Raw genomic sequence first — 17133 nt, forward strand, 5'->3', positions numbered from 1 at the left:
GATCAGGGAGGACCTCACCAACATATACACCATCCTGGTCACCATTGCAGGGGTGCTGGCTGACATAGGCAAGACCATGAGGGAGGCAGTGGCACAACAAAGGGCCCTGACACTAGTCAAACTGATGAACAGCCTTCCACCTCTGCCAGTGCTAGTGGACAGGAGGCCCCGCCACAGGAAAAAAAAAACACCAGCACCCCACCCCCAGCAGAAGGAGAACCACCCCGCAAGTGGTCCCTGCGCTCCAGGCAGAAAACAGAGAACATTACCAAGACCCCCCCCAGGAAATAGGACCCTCCTGATTGTCACCCTTCTGTCCCACTATGTCACCCTGTCCACCTTGAACTGCCATTACTTCCCTTCCTATGCCCCTTTGGACAATGCACCTGTGATACCAGGAGACTGGACTCTACTATGGACCTTCCTCCACCATCACCCCCAGCCCCTTCCACATAATCCTATACACATTAGCCCCTAAATAAACACCCTTGAATCACAAACCAATCTGAAGTCAGTCTGTTCTTTCACAATTGTATAATTATGACGTCACCAACAAATATCACTGTAAATTTTCATTTGCTCATTCCAATGTATGACAGTTGTTGGGCAGCAGTACATATAGCAGAAGGCAGAATGAGATACCCAGATCTGTAAAGTGGAAAGCCAAAGTGAACTGTCAGTGTCCATAGACAGAGGTGATGAGGCTGACGTATACAATGTCCTACAGTAGTCAGATATGTGAGGAGCAGTGACAGTCTCTTACCTGTATGTCTCCATGATGATGTTCGTTCGGTTGTCAATATCTTCTTCCTCTGCCTCCTCTTCCTCACTGTCCACATGCTCCACTGTTGCCACAAGACCATCATCAGGCCCATCCTCCAGCAGAAAAGGCACCTGGCGTTGCAATACCAGGTTGTGCAACATGCAGCATGCCACGATTATCTGGCACATCTTCTTCGTTGAGTAGTATAGTGAGCCACCTGTGAGATGGAGGCACCAGAATCTGGCCTTCAGGAGGCCGAACATCCTCTCAATAATACGCCTAGTTCGCCCATGTGCCTTATTGTACCATTCCTCTGCCCTTCTCCTGGCATTCCTCACTGGGGTCAGTAGCCATGAGAGGTTGGGGTAACCAGAGTCACCTGCAAATGTCGAGAGATATCTGCTAGACACACACTAACCCTTAGGGACGACCCAATACCCAGGCACCTACTCACACTGTGTGGGGACCTTGAGCTCACCTATTAGCCACACCCCGGTGCCTCTGGAGTTGGCCCATCACATAAGAGATACTGCTATTCCTCAAAATGTAGGCATCATGCACAGAGCCAGGATAATTGGCATTCACATCAGAGATGTACTGGTCCGCTAAACACACCATCTGCACATTCATAGAATGGTATCTTTTTCAATTTCTGTACACTTGTTCATTTACGCGGTGGGTGGACGGACAAATGCCACATGTCTACCACCAATGGCACCAATGATGTTGGGGATATGTCCCAGGGCATAAAAGTCACCTTTCACTGTGGGCAAATCCTCCACCTGTGGAAACACGATGTAGCTGCGCATCTGTTTCTGCAGGGCAGACAACACTCTGGTCAACACGTTAGAAAACATTGGTTGAGACATCCCAGATGCCATGGCCACTGTAGTTTGAAAGGAGCCACTTGCCAGGAAATGGAGCACTGACAGAACCTGCACTAGAGGGGGTATTCCTGTGGGATTGCGGATAGCTGACATCAGGTCTGGCTCCTATTGGGCACACAGGTCATGGATTGTGGCACGATCAAGTCTGTAGGTGATAATGATGTGTCTGTCTTCTATTGTCGACAGGTCCACCAGGGGTCTGTACACCCGAGGATGATGCCATCTCATCATCTGCCCCAGAGGATGTACCCTATGCAGGAGAATGGTGAGCAGAGGGTCATATACCACATAGGTTCCACAAGTGTGTTTTCAGTAATGTGAGTAAATCTGTGTGTGGCGTAGTTTGTCCGTATATCTGCCAAATTGTGCTGTGAAGCAGTTAGGTGCCATGCCATGTGCCCCTCTGAAATGGCGGCTGCCTGACCTGTAAGGAGGGACAAGGGGAAATGAGGTAACTGCGCTGGCCTTGTGCAGCTCCGTGGTAGGCGGTCGAAGACCGCCGCGCAATTTAGCATTGGTTATCGTTGGGCCCTATGGGTTCCAGGAGCCAATGACGATGTACGCAGTGGTGACGGTACATACCGCCGTGGACGTGACCGCCATTTTCTATCTGTTCACTCACTTGATACCTGACCTTCAACAGGAGAGGACCTACACTGCAAGTGCTGCTGTGACCTGAGTCTGGAAGCAACCATGGCTCGAGTGTCTGGGGAAAGGGCCCCTGCCTTCACTGCGGTGGAGTTGGACAAATTGGTGGATGGTGTCCTCCCACAGTACACGCTACTCTACGGTCCTCCAGACAAAGAGGTGAGTACACTGTGAGCATCCTGTGTGGGAAATGCCTGTTTTGAGGGGTGTGGATGGAAGATACATGGAGGGGCTGAGGCCTGCATGTGAGGATGGTGAGTGTATGTGCATCAGAGCATGGGTGGGAACTGGTGAGCAATGAGTATGACGGTACGTACGGGTGAGTAATTCCCTTTCCACCCGTACCTTTCCTCTAGGTCAGCGCCCACCAGATCAAGGGTATTTGGCGTGCCATCACCAAGGAAGTGCGGACCCTAGTGGTCTATCATAGATGGAGCACCCACTACCGCAAGAGATGGGAGGACCTGCACCGCTGGAGCAAAACGATGGCGAAGGCCCAGCTGGGGCTGGCCTCCCAACGTGGAAGGGGTGCCCGTCGCACCATGACCCCCCTGATGTTCCGGATATACGGAGTTGGATGGGCACTTGAGGCCATCCCAGCAGCCACAAGGGGGTGAGTACTGTGTCATTAAGCTGACTATGCGCACTTTGCAAAGTGTCTTGGAGGGGGATGTGGGCTGTGGCTTCCCCTAGGCCAGGTCGAACTTGGTAGGGTAGGTCCCTTGTTGGGCACGCTCTGAGGCACTCCAACCCCAATAGTGTTAGTAGGCATCTACAGCTGGGCAGGCTCCTGTGGGTTCCAGGTGTGCAGCAAATGATGTTAGGCATAGTACCCCATGGCCTGGTGAATTTCCTACTAAATGTTAGTGCATGGCCTAGTGCATAGGGCTGCTCCCTGTGTGTTGTGTCCGCCAATGGTCCAATGGTAGTGTGTTGCTGGCATTGACCATCGGTGTCCTCTGTCTTTCCCCCCTTCTTGTTTTGTCACCCTGTCCTTGTGTGCATTAGCATCATCTGGCGGAGGAGCAGAGGCACCGGCGACCCATTCCGCCACCTGCCAAGGTGAAGAAGGGGCCAGCATGCAGCACAGCCAAGAAGCATGACCCACCCAGCAAGGCCCCCTCCAAAACTCAAGCTGTCAGTGTCAAGGTCTCAGCAGCATCTGCCAAGGTGGGGAAGGGGAAGAAAACCCAAGGCAAGGCACTTCAGGCCTCGGAGGCTCAAGATGAGGGACTGGTGCCCACCATCAGTACCGACATCCTCACAACGTGTTCCATAGCAGGCTCCGACACCTGCAATACTATCTGCACTGCCATCTGCACCGCCACCTGTACCGCTGCTGCCACAACAACTGTCAGCATCATCATCCCCAGTGGGCAGGCGTCCGAGGCGCAGGAGACGGACTGGTGTCTCCCTCCAGTACTACCAGCTCCTGCACCTCACCCAGCACAGGGAGAATCCCCGCCACAGACACCGCCACCTGCACCGCCATCTGCACCGCCATATGCCCAGCCGGTGCCACAACAACTATCAGCAGCAGCATCCCCAATTGGACAACCGTCAGATGCTGCAGGAGACAGCCTGGAGCCTCCCACCACCACTTGAGGCACCCCCACCAGCACCGGCACTACCACCAGTTTGCAGCCTTAGTCACCGCAGGATAGAGTCTGGCCCTGCATCCATGGAGTATCATGCTATATGTTCCCTGCACATCTCGTGCCTCAGACACCCAGGTGAGGGAATGTGAACTGCCACACCCCAAGTGCAGCATCACTGGGCACAATGCCCCCTCCAGAACCAGTGGAGAAATGCATCCACTAACACTATCTTGGCAGGAAGAAGCAGACTGGGCACAATGCCCCCTCCAGAACCAGTGGAGAAATGCATTCACTATCACTATCCCTGGCAGGATGAAGCAGACTGGGCACAAGGCCCCCTTCAGAACCAGTGGAGAAGCCATCCACTTGAGAGACTTGAGAGGCTGTGGCTTTGCACTCCCCAGGACCAAGCAGTGGGCAAACCACCCACTAGAGAGACTGTGGCTTTGTACTCCCCAGGACCTCGCAGTGGGCAAACCACCCACTTGAGAGACTGGCTTTGCACTCCTCAGGACCAAGAAGTGGGTAAACCACCCATTGGAGAGACTGTGGCTTTGCACTCCCCAGGACCAAGCAGTGGGCAAACCACCCACTGGAGAGACTTCAGAGACTGTGGCTTTGCACTCCCCAGGACATTGCTGTGGGCATGTTGCCCCCTCCAGGAGCAGTGGCGTAGTACCATCTTCCGGCTGAGGTGCCCCCCTCTTCCTCTTCCCCCTGAGGTGCCTGTGTGTTTACGACCTGATGCCCCTGCAATGTTCTCAAAGTTTTGAGGCAGGAGTCTAGTGTGGGCTTCGCCCATGATTTTTTGGCCCAGTGGGCCATAGACATTTCCAAGGGACAGTGTACGGCCTTCTGTACATATTGTAAATATTTGTATATACTGTTTTTCAAATCATTAACCATATCTGCATATTTCAAAATATCACTGTTTGAACTCAGTTCCTTTTGTCATTGCGTTCTTCCGGGGCTTACGTGGTGTAAATGTAATGTTGATGCATGTTTTTGTGTGTATGGTGTTGTGGGTGAGGGTGGGGGTGTTGCGTGCTGCATGAGTGTGTCACTCTCTTTTTCCTGCCCCCCTCCCCTGTGTGCTAGGTGCAGTACTCAGCATGGTCATCGCCGTCACTGATATCCGTTGTGTATGAGGAGGTAGACCAGCATCAGCAGGACCTGCAGCTCGGGCTCCATTGCGTCCTGGTTCTTCCTTGGTTATCAAGAGTTGAGTGGTTTCTCTTCCAAGTCCTATTTCCGCCGTGCTTTTGATGTCTTTGGTACTGCCCCAGAAAAGCCGGTGGATTGGCGGGTTGTGATAGGGCGGCGACCTCGGTGTTTGTTTCTACTGCCATGGCGGTCGCTGAGGTAGTTATCCCATTTTTTTTTACCGCCGGCCTGTTGCCGGTATTACCGCCGCTTTATCACTGACCGCCAGGGTTGTAATGAGGGACACTCTCCACCGCCAGTGACAATATTTTTTGGGCAGTCAGAACAAACTGTTAAATATTGAGGGGCACATAAGGATTAGATAGTTGGGTAATTCCCACATCCATGTTGAAGACACATGTGTAGGCAACAATTGGAGTCACATGTGGCCCTTGAGTAGTAAACAGCTTTGATGTGTTAGGAGGGTAATGTTTTTTCAGTCAGTAATGCCAAATGATTTTGGTCCTATTCATCGTGTATGTTGATGTGGACACATTGACTAATGGTCCAACTCATGTAATTTCTCAAATAGGTACCCTGCAAGATGGAAGAGGTGATAAGCTCCAGTGTACTGTCCATTGCCAGACCTTCAAACCATGGAAGAATGTCATATAATCAAACAGTTCCATCTGAATGGGCAAACTATTGTGGATTTATGTTGTTAGTTGGAGCCAGATCTGATGCCTGAAAACACAAATCCAATATGCATACCATCCATTGTGAGACGCATGGCAGCATTACACTTCTTGGCCACAGGACACTTCCAATATACAGTGGCCATAGCTGGTGGTATATCCCAGCCTATGTGCAGTGGTGCGTTAAGAGATGTGTTATCAGCCCCAGGATGCAGCAACCAAACCTAATTGTGACTATCATCACCATACATCATTTTAATAACACAATTTCATCAATTTTAGTCCATTTTATTCAATTATTTTTCTCCATGTCCCTTCACTTTTTCAACCAAATGTGATTCTGATATTCAAATGCATGTAAAGTGCTCATCCAGGTGTTTTCTACTGCATGTTGAAATTCACAAATCATCAACCAAATTTGTTTTATTGGGGGCCAATCTCCTCAGACCATGTTGTGTAGCTACTTTTCTGAGGGATTAATCTGGGTTTTTCCAGTTCGCGTGTTTGTCTACAGGCTACGTGTCACCCTGTTTGTGATCTGTCAATCATTTGCTTAAGGCCTAGGTCGCAGGGCTTGAACAGCCATGTATTTCTGACTTAGGGGTTGATGAGTAGGTCACATCGGGTGGATTCAACAACAGTGACAAGAGTGATGTAAGTTTACTGTTGTGCATATACATATCACGGCATACAATGACATCATTTTTATCAATATTAACAGAGCTTTGCCAGTGCTGTCATTTTACACAATGCCAGTCTCCCATCCTCATAAGTCCCTAAGGGGGACAAGGAAGAACATTGTGCCATTATGCTTCCAACAAAACCTCCTGTCCTTGGTATTGTGAATATTCAAACTTTTTAAATTGGAGAGTTTGTACCCAGAGGTGTACTTGCTTGCAGGTTACAGCAGGTGTGGTCGTGTTATCCCTGTTGATAAAAATGACAGTCAATATCAATCTTCTATATGAGTCTCTTGGGGCTGTTTCAGGTACCAGAGGAACAGGAGCTTATCATCTGCAAAAAGCAAAACCTGGTTGGTGGAAGGTTATTTATTAGCAGGTGCAGGTAGGTACCTACAGCTAGTAATAACACCACAATCACAAACAAGGACCAGTCAAAGTCTCAATAAATTAATCCTTGCTCAACTCGTCATAGCTTGGCTAACAAGCAGTCAGGCTTAACTTAGGAGACAGGTGTATAAAGCATTTAGGCCCTCATTCCAACCCTGGCGGTAAATCCCTCTGACTGCTGTGCCGACGGACGCCAAAATACCATGTCCATGGCAGAAATCCGCAACGGGTATTATGACCCACACTGAGAAATCCGCCACTATACAGACGCCCACACAAATCTGCCACACCAAAGGTCAGTGATAAACTGGCAATAGCAAAACCCACACCGTCACGCCAACAGGAATACGCCCACAGTATCACGACCCACGAATCAACGCGGCGGTCTTTCAACCGTGGTAAACAATTGGCGGTACATACCGCTGCGCTCAAAATACACACACACTTACAAAGGTTATATGTTGAAACCACAAGTGCTTCAAGCACCCATGGCTTTACCACGAATGCCTTTACAATGATTTTTTGTTGTAAAGGCATTCCTGGTACAGGCATTAGTGATCAGCATGCACGGTTCCAGCATGCTTCCACCCTAGCCCCCCACCCTTAAAAATTACCGTGACCCCACACCCCCAAAATTACCACAATCCCTTCCCCTAAAACCTAAAGCACCCCAACCCCCAACCCAACCCACCCCTAAAACCTAAACCCTGACCTCCTCCCCCTAAACCCTAATCACCCCAAGCCCCCACCCCACCCCCAAAAACGAAAAATACCCTGAGTCCCCACCCCTGTCCCTAAAACCTAAAGCACCCCAACCCCCAACCCACCCCTAAAACCTAAACCATGAACCCTCTCCCCTCCAAACCCTAATCACCCCAAGCCCCCCACCCCACCCCAAAAGAACAGCCCCAGTCCCAGTCCCAGACCAACTTACCTCCTTCTTCACTGCGTTGAGTCCCTTCTTCTGTGCCTTAACCATGCATGTACGTGGTTCACACATTGGCGGTTAAGGCATGAAAACCAGGAAGTTGTGGAAAACGAAACTGTTGTTTTGCTTTCGTTTTCCACGATTTTGTGGTTTAGGAGTCGTTGTTCCAGGAGTTTCCCACTTACAAAACTACACCACATTGGACAATTCAAAATATACACACCTGACACCCATACACACACCACACCCACACACTCACCCCACTATAAAACACCCACCCACAATACCCACAACCCCTTACACCGAAATGTTTTGAAGAAGCAGAGAGAGAGAAAAGCAAAGACCACACCAGCATCTAGAGGCACACAACACCATCACTCATACACCATCCACGCACAACACACCACACACCACAACACATCACCCCACACATCACATCTATCATCACCTCAAACATCAATCACACCACATCATGGCACCTCAAAGACACCCCAGGTTTTCTGAGGAGGAGCTCAGGGTCATGGTGGAGAAAATCATCCAGGTAGAGCCACAGCTATTCGGATCACAGGTGCAGCAGACATCCATTGCTAGGAAGATGGAGCTATGGTGGAAAACCGTGACAGGGTCAACGCAGTGGGACAGCATTCAAGAATAAGGGATGACATCAGGAAGAGTTGCAATGACCTACGGGGGAAGGTGAGTTCCGTGGTATCCAGACACCAGGTAGCCGTACAGAGGACTGGTGGTGGACCCCCACCTCCTCCCCCACAACCAACAATATGGGAGAAGCAAGTCTTGGCAATAATGCATCCTGAGGGCCTTGCAGGAGTAGCAAGAGGACTGGACTCTGGTAAGTCAAATCTTTACTATTATATCTCCCCCACCCTACCTGCATGCCATCACATACTCCCACCCTCACTCCCATCACTCCACCATCTCCCACGTACCCCACCATCACGCCCCACCACTCCCACAACCAAGCCCTGCATGCAACAACAATGCATGGACACCCATCACAGACATGCATGGACACCCATCACCAAAGCATGTCCAATAGAGAGACTCACCCAGGGCACACAATCACCACTCACACAAGCACCAAGACAATAGTGCAAGCACAGTAATAGAGCAAAACACACAGCCATTGCACAAGATGGCACACACAGATAAAATAACAATGCATTTACCCCCCAACAGGACCCCTACCCAACGTCACTGGACAGGAGGTGCCAGCCATATCCAGTCCCCCCACAGAAGAGGCCCACAGTGATGACAGCATCTCTGCACGCCTGGATCAAGATGACCAGCCTGGCCCATCAGGGACCTCTGGACAGTCGGTTCCCCTGCCACAGTCCCAAGCCACCACAGAGCCTCCCCCCTCAGGAAACACCACCACAGCACCTACCCAGCGGGCCCATGCCACTGTCCTAAGGACACATCCCTCAGCAGTGTGTCCACCAATACAGGGACCCCAGGCAACCCCACTAACCCAGGACAATCAGGGACCTGGGGTCAGTGGCAGTGGGCACACGGTTCAGGGGACAGAGGCACAGGACAACAGGGAAGATGGGAGGACTACTGTGCGACAGGGGGAGGACAGGCACAGGGAACCCACTCTCCACGAGGCCCTCTCCAACATCATGGGAGCATACCACCATTCCTAGGAGACCATGAGCACGGTACTGGCCAAGTTTCAGGAGACCCAGCGACTGCAGGAGGGACAATCCATGGGGATCAGGGAGGACCTCACCAACATATACACCATCCTGGTCACCATTGCAGGGGTGCTGGCTGACATAGGCAAGACCATGAGGGAGGCAGTGGCACAACAAAGGGCCCCTGACACTAGCCAAACTGATGAACAGCCTTCCACCTCTGCCAGTGCTAGTGGACAGGAGGCCCCGCCACAGTAAAAACAGCCCACCAGCACCCACCCCCAGCAGAAGGAGAACCACCCCGCAAGTGGTCCCTGCGATCCAGGCAGAAAACAGAGAACATTGCCAAGACCCTCCCCCCCAGGAAATAGGACCCTCCTGATTGTCACCCTTCTGCCCCACTATGTCAACCTGTCCACCTTGAACTGCCATTACTCCCCTTCTTATGCCCCTTTGGACAATGCACCTGTGATACCAGGAGACTGGACTCTACTATGGACCTTCCTCCACCATCACCCCAGCCCCTTCCACATAATCCTATACACATTAGCCCCTAAATAAACACCCTTGAATCACAAACCAATCTGAAGTAAGTCTGTTCTTTCACAATTGTATAATTATGACGTCACCAACAAATATCACTGTAAATTTTCATTTGCTCATACCAATGTATGACAGTTGTTGGGCAGCAGTACATATAGCAGAAGGCAGAATGAGATACCCAGATCTGTGAAGTGGAAAGCCAAAGTGAACTGTCAGTGTCCATAGACAGAGGTGATGAGGCTGACTTATACAATGTCCTACAGTAGTCAGATATGTGAGGAGCAGTGACAGTCTCTTACCTGTGTGTCTCCATGATGATGTTCGTTTGGTTGTCAATATCTTCTTCCTCTGCCTCCTCTTCCTCACTGTCCACAGGCTCCACTGTTGCCACAAGACCATCATCAGGCCCATCCTCCTGCAGAAAAGGCACCTGCTGTTGCAATACCAGGTTTTGCAACATGCAGCATGCCACGATTATCTGGCACATCTTCTTCGTTGAGTAGTATAGGGAGCCACCTGTGAGATGGAGGCACCAGAATCTGGCCTTCAGGAAGCCGAACGTCCTCTCAATAATGCGCCTAGTTCACCCATGTGCCTTATTGTACCGTTCCTCTGCCCTTGTCCTGGCATTCCTCACTGGGGTCAGTAGCCATGAGAGGTTGGGGTAACTAGAGTCACCTTCAAATGTCGAGAAATACCTGTTAGACACACACTAACCCTTAGGGACGACCCAATACCCAGAAACCTACTCACACTGTGTGGGGACCTTGAGCTCACCTATTAGCCACACCTGTGCCTCTGGAGTTGGCCCATCACATAAGAGATACTGCTATTCCTCAAAATGTAGGCGTCATGCACAGAGCCAGGATAATTGGCATTCACATCAGAGATGTACTGGTCCGCTAAACACACCATCTGCACATTCATAGAATGGTAGCTTTTTCAATTTCTGTACATTTGTTCATTCCTGCGGTAGGTGGGTGGGCGGACAAATGCCACATGTGTACCACCAATGGCACCAATGATGTTGGGGATATGTCCCAGGGCATAAAAGTCACCTTTCACTGTGGGCAAATCCTCCACCTGTGGAAACACGATGATGCTGTGCATCTGTTTCAGCAGGGTAGACAATACTCTGGTCAACACGTTAGAAAACATTGGCTGAGACATCCCAGATGCCATGGCCACTGTAGTTTGAAAGGAACCACTTGCCAGGAAAAGGAGCACTGACAGAACCTGCACTAGAGGGGGTATTCCTGTGGGATTGCGGATAGCTGACATCAGGTCTGGCTCCTATTGGGCACACAGGTCATGGATTGTGGCACGATCAAGTCTGTAGGTGATAATGATGTGTCTGTCTTCTATTGTCGACAGGTCCACCAGGGGTCTGTACACCCGAGGATGATGCCATCTCATGATCTGCCCCAGCGGATGTGCCCTAAGCAGGAGAAAGGTGAGCAGAGGGTCATGTACCACATATGTAGCACAAATGTGTGTTTTCAGTAATGTGAGTAAATCTGTGTGTGGCGTAGTTTGTCCGTATATCTGCCAAATTGAGCTGTGACGCAGTTAGGTGCCATGCCATGTGCCCCTCTGAAAGGGCGGCTGCCTGACCTGTAAGGAGGGACAAGGGGAAATTAGGTAACTGCGCTGGCCTTGTGCAGCTCCGTGGTAGGCGGTCGAAGACCGCCGCGCAATTTAGCATTGGTTATCATTGGGCCCTATGGGTTCCAGGAGCCAATGACGAAGTACGTGTGGTGACGGTACATACTGCCGTGGACGTGACTGCCATTTTCTATCTGTTCACTCACTTGATACCTGACCTTCAACAGGAGAGGACCTACACTGCAAGTGCTGCTGTGACCTCAGTCTGGAAGCAACCATGGCTCGAGTGTCTGGGGAAAGGGCCCCTGCCTTCACTGCGGTGGAGTTGGACAAATTGGTGGATGGTGTCCTCCCCCAGTACACGCTACTCTACGGTCCTCCCGACAAAGAGGTGAGTACACTGTGAGCATGCTGTGTGGGAAATGCCTGTTTTGAGGGGTGTGGATGGAAGATACATGGAGGGGCTGAGGCCTGCATGTGAGGATGGTGAGTGTATGTGCATCAGAGCATGGGTGGGAACTGGTGAGCAATGAGTATGACGGTACGTACGGGTGAGTAATTCCCTTTCCACCTTGTACCTTTCCTCTAGGTCAGCACCCACCAGATCAAGGGTATTTGGCGTGCCATCACCAAGGAAGTGCGGGCCCTAGGGGTCTATCATAGACGGAGCACCCACTACCGCAAGAGATGGGAGGACCTGCACCGCTGGAGCAAAAAGACGTTGAAGGCCCAGCTGGGGCTGGCCTCCCAACGTGGAAGGGGTGCCCGTCGCACCATGACCGCCCTGATGTTCCGGATATACGGAGTTGGATGGGCACTTGAGGCCATCACAGCAGCCACAATGGGGTGAGTACTGTGTCATTAAGCTGACTCTGAGCACAGTCTAGGCATCTACAACTGGGCAGGCTCCTGTGGGTTCCAGGTGTGCAGCAAATGATGTTAGGCATAGTACCCCATGGCCTGGTGAATTTCCTACTAAATGCTGGTGCATGGCCTAGTGCATAGGGCTGCTCCCTGTGTGTTGTGTCCGCCAATGGTAGTGGTGTTGCTGGCATTGACCATCGGTGTCCTCTGTCTTTCCCCCCTTCTTGTTTTGTCACCCTGTCCTTGTGTGCATTAGCATCATCTGGCGGAGGAGCAGAGGCACCGGCGACCCATTCCGACACCTGCCAAGGTGAAGAAGGGGCCAGCATGCAGCACAGCCATGAAGCACGACCAACCCAGCAAGGCCCCCTCCAAAACTCAAGCTGTCAGTGTCAAGGTCTCAGCAGCATTTGCCAAGGTGGGGAAGGGGAAGAAAACCCAAGGCAAGGCACTTCAGGCCTCGGAGGCTCCAGGTGAGGGACTGGTGCCCACCATCAGTACCGACATCCCCGCAACGTGTTCCATAGCAGGCTCCGCCACCTGCACCGTCATCTACACTGCCATCTGAACCGCCACCTGTACCGGCGCTGCCATATCAACTGTCAGCTTCATCATCCCCAGTGGGCAGGCGTCCGAGGCGCAGGAGACGGCCTGGTGTCTCCCTCCAATAATACTAGCACCTGCACCACACCCAGCACAGGGAGAATCCCCGCCACAGACACCGCCGCAAGCACCGCCACCTGCACCGCCACATGCCCAGCTGGTGCCACAACAACTATCAGCAGCAGCATCCCTGATTGGACAACCGTCAGATGTTGCAGGAGATGGCCTGGAGCCTCCCACCACCACTTGAGGCACCCCCACCAGCACCGGGACTACCACCAGTTTGCAGCCTTAGTCACCGCAGGATGGAGTCTGGCCCTGCCTCCATGGAGTATCATGCTATATGTTCCCTGCACATCTCGTGCCTCAGACACCCAGGTGAGGGAATGTGAACTGCCACACCCCAAGTGCAGCAGCATTGGGCACAATGCCCCCTCCAGAACCAGTGGAGAAATGCATCCACTAACACTATCCTTGGCAGGAAGAAGCAGACTGGGCACAATGCCCCCTCCAGAACCAGTGGAGAAATGCATCCACTATCACTATACCTGGCAGGATGAAGCAGACTGGGCACAAGGCCCCCTTCAGAACCAGTGGAGAAGCCATCCACTTGAGAGACTTGAGAGACTGTGGCTTTGCACTCCCCAGGACCAAGCAGTGGTCAAACCACCCACTTGAGAGACTGTGGCTTTGCACTCCCCAGGACATCGCAGTGGGCAAACCACCCACTTGAGAGACTGGCTTTGCACTCCTCAGGACCAAGAAGTGGGTAAACCACCCACTGGAGAGACTGTGGCTTTGCACTCCCCAGGACCAAGCAGTGGGCAAACCACCCACTGGAGAGACTTCAGAGACTGTGGCTTTGCACTCCCCAGGACATTGCTGTGGGCATGTTGCCCCCTCCAGGAGCAGTGGCGTAGTACCATCTTCTGGCTGAGGTGCTCCCCCTTCCTCTTCCCCCTGAGGTGCATGTGTGTTTACGACCTGATGCCCCTGCAATTTTCTCAAAGTTTTGAGGCAGGAGTCTAGTGTGGGCTTCGCCCATGATTTTTTGGCCCAGTGGGCCATAGACATTTCCAAGGGACAGTGTACGGCCTTCTGTACATATTGTAAATATTTGTATATACTGTTTTTAAAATCATTAACCATATCTGCATATTTCAAAATATCACTGTTTGAACTCAATTCCTTTTGTCATTGCATTCTTCCGGGGCTTACGGGGTGTAAATGTAATATTGATGCATGTTTTTGTGTGTATGGTGTTGTGGGTGAGGGTGGGGGTGGGGGTGTTGTGTGCTGCATGTGTGTGTCACTCTCTTTTTCCTGCCCCCCTCCCCTGTGTGCTAGGTGCAGTACTCATCATGGTCATCGCCGCCGCTGATATCCGTTGTGTATGAGGAGGTAGACCAGCATCGGCAGGACCTGCAGCTCGGGCTCCATGGCGTCCTGGTTCTTTCTTGGTTGTCAAGAGTTGATTGGTTTCTCTTCCAAGTCCTGTTTCCGCCGTGCTTTTGATGTCTTTGGTACTGCCCCAGAAAAGCTGGTGGATTGGCGGGTTGTGATAGGGCGGCGACCTCGGTGTTTGTTTCTACTGCCATGGCGGTCGCTGTGGTAGTTATCCCATTTTTTTTTACCGCCGGCCTGTTGGCGGTATTACTGCCGCTTTATCACCGACCACCAGGGTTGTAATGAGGGACACTCTCCACCGCCAGTGACAATATTTTTTTGGCAGTCAGAACTAACTGTTTAATATTGAGGGGCACATAAGGATTAGATAGTTGGGTAATTCCCAAATCCATGTTGAAGACACCAGTGTAGGCAACAATTGGTGTCACATGTGGCCCTTGAGTAGTAAACAGCTTTGATGTGTTAGGAGGGTAATGTTTTTTCAGTCAGTAATGCCACATGATTTTGGTCCTATTCATCGTGCATGTTGATGTGGACACATTGACTAATGGTCCAACTCATGTAATTTCTCAAATAGGTACCCTGCAAGATGGAAGAGGTGATAAGCTCCAGTGTACTGTCCATTGCCAGACCTTCAGACCATGGAAGAATGTCATATGATCAAACAGTTCCATCTGAATGGGCAAACTATTGTGGATTTATGTTGTTAGTTGGAGCCAGATCTGATGCCTAAAAACACAAATCCAATCTGCATACCATCCATTGTGAGACGCATGGCAGCATTACACTTCTTGGCCACAGGATACTTCCAATATACAGTGGCCATAGCTGGTGGTATGTCCCAGCCTATGTTCAGTGGTGTGTTAAGAGATGTGTTATCAGCCCCAGGATGCAGCAACCAAACCTAATAGTGACTATCATCGCCATACATCATTTTAATAACACAATTTCATCAATTTTAGTCCATTTTATTCAATTATTTTTCTCCATGTCCCTTAAATTTTTCAACCAAATGTGATTCTGATATTCAAATGCATGTAAAGTGCTCATCCAGGTGTTTTCTACTGCATGTTGAAATACACAATTCATCAACCAATGTAATGTTGTAAACCAAATGCATTACTTCAGGGCTAACTGTAACGTATAAAATTTCACATCAAAACCAGCAGAAGCCGAATCTCACATTTGATAAATCATTAGACCAATAGTTACTCTGGCACCCCACACCTTATGTGCAATGTAGTAATCACATAATTAAACTCATGATGTGGGAATACTAACATCTTGGTGAATAGTAGAACGCCTCATAGTGAACACTGGGCTGGTGTTTGGAGTTACAGAAACAGGGCCTATTGGGCTTTATATTCGGGTCACTCCCTTTACTTCCCAACACTTTATAAATTATATACTCCCAGGTGAGTGAACAGCATTTGAGATATTCCAAACTGGTGCATTTGGGCAAGTGAACACTGGGCTGTTGGTTGGATTTACAGAAACATGGCCTCTTGGGAGTTGCAAGCTCCTCCCAGCAACTGCAACAGTTTCCAGGTTGTGCATCCTCTGAGGACTGCCTGTCTTCAGCCTGCACCAGAAGAACTGAAGGAATTTCCTGTGGAGTGACGGAGTCACTTCCCTGCTTCAGCAGGCACCTCTCTGCAGTGATGACCTGTGGCTTGGGTCACCTCTCCAGACATCAGGCGTGGATCCAGAGACACGGGTGGTGAAGTAAAGTGACTGTGGCAGTCCCAAAGTCCAGCTGTCCACATTTGGTGGAGATAAGAGCTTGCCTCCCCACGCAAGACAGTACACCTGTTGCCAAGGCTTGTGTGCGACCTTCCCCGAAGTTCTTTATGCACAGCACAACTTAGTCCCCCAGCACTTCATCCTGCGACACACAGCTTCCTCAGTGGTTCTCCGGCGGCGTGGGAATCATTTGTGTCATGCTGCATGGGCCTCCATTTGCACCTTCCTTGTTCCCGTACTGTGGGACTCCTGTGCACGTTGTCTGATCCATCTTCTGAGGGCTCTCTCAGTTGCTGAGAGCCCCCTCTGTTTCCCCCTCCTGGGTAGAGGACAGCAGGTTCCTCCTGGTCCTGGGCAGTGCCATTTTCTGCTAACCAAGCTCTTTGCGTTTACCAAGGCTTGTTCGTGGAATCCAGCGATGCAAACCAGACTGAACTCATCCTTCTGGCGTGGGACATCTTCTGCACCAATCAGGAACCTGCATCTGTCTTCTTTGGTGCAATACTGACTTTGTCTTCTCCCTAGTGGTTCTACTTTTCCTCCTTCATCTGGGTTAGCAGGGGCTCCTGTTCTCCCTGGACTCTTCAGTGGTTCTTGGACTTTATCCATGGGTCTTCAGGTCCAGGAATCCATTGTTGGTGACTTGCAGTCTCTTCTGGTTCTTGCATTATCTTCTATCACAACTTCTAGTGTGTTTTAGGAAACTTGCTGTGTTTTACTCCTGGTTTCCTGGGCTCTGGGGTGGAGCCCAGAAAGGTACACTTACCTTTAGTGTTTTCTTACACTCCCAGCCCCCCTCTACACACTACACTTGCAAAGGTGGGAAACCAACTTTTGCATTCCTCTATTTTAGAATATGGTTTGTTTTCCCCCTAGGCCCATTGCAACCTATGGTGTTTTCACTATTTGCTCTATTTTTCTACTGTGTACTTACCTGTTTCTGGTTACTAGTGTAGCCTACACAGTATTTTTGGCATTGTG

This window comes from Pleurodeles waltl, chromosome 3_1 (assembly GCF_031143425.1).
Source record: "Pleurodeles waltl isolate 20211129_DDA chromosome 3_1, aPleWal1.hap1.20221129, whole genome shotgun sequence".
In the NCBI taxonomy this organism is placed as follows: domain Eukaryota; kingdom Metazoa; phylum Chordata; class Amphibia; order Caudata; family Salamandridae; genus Pleurodeles; species Pleurodeles waltl.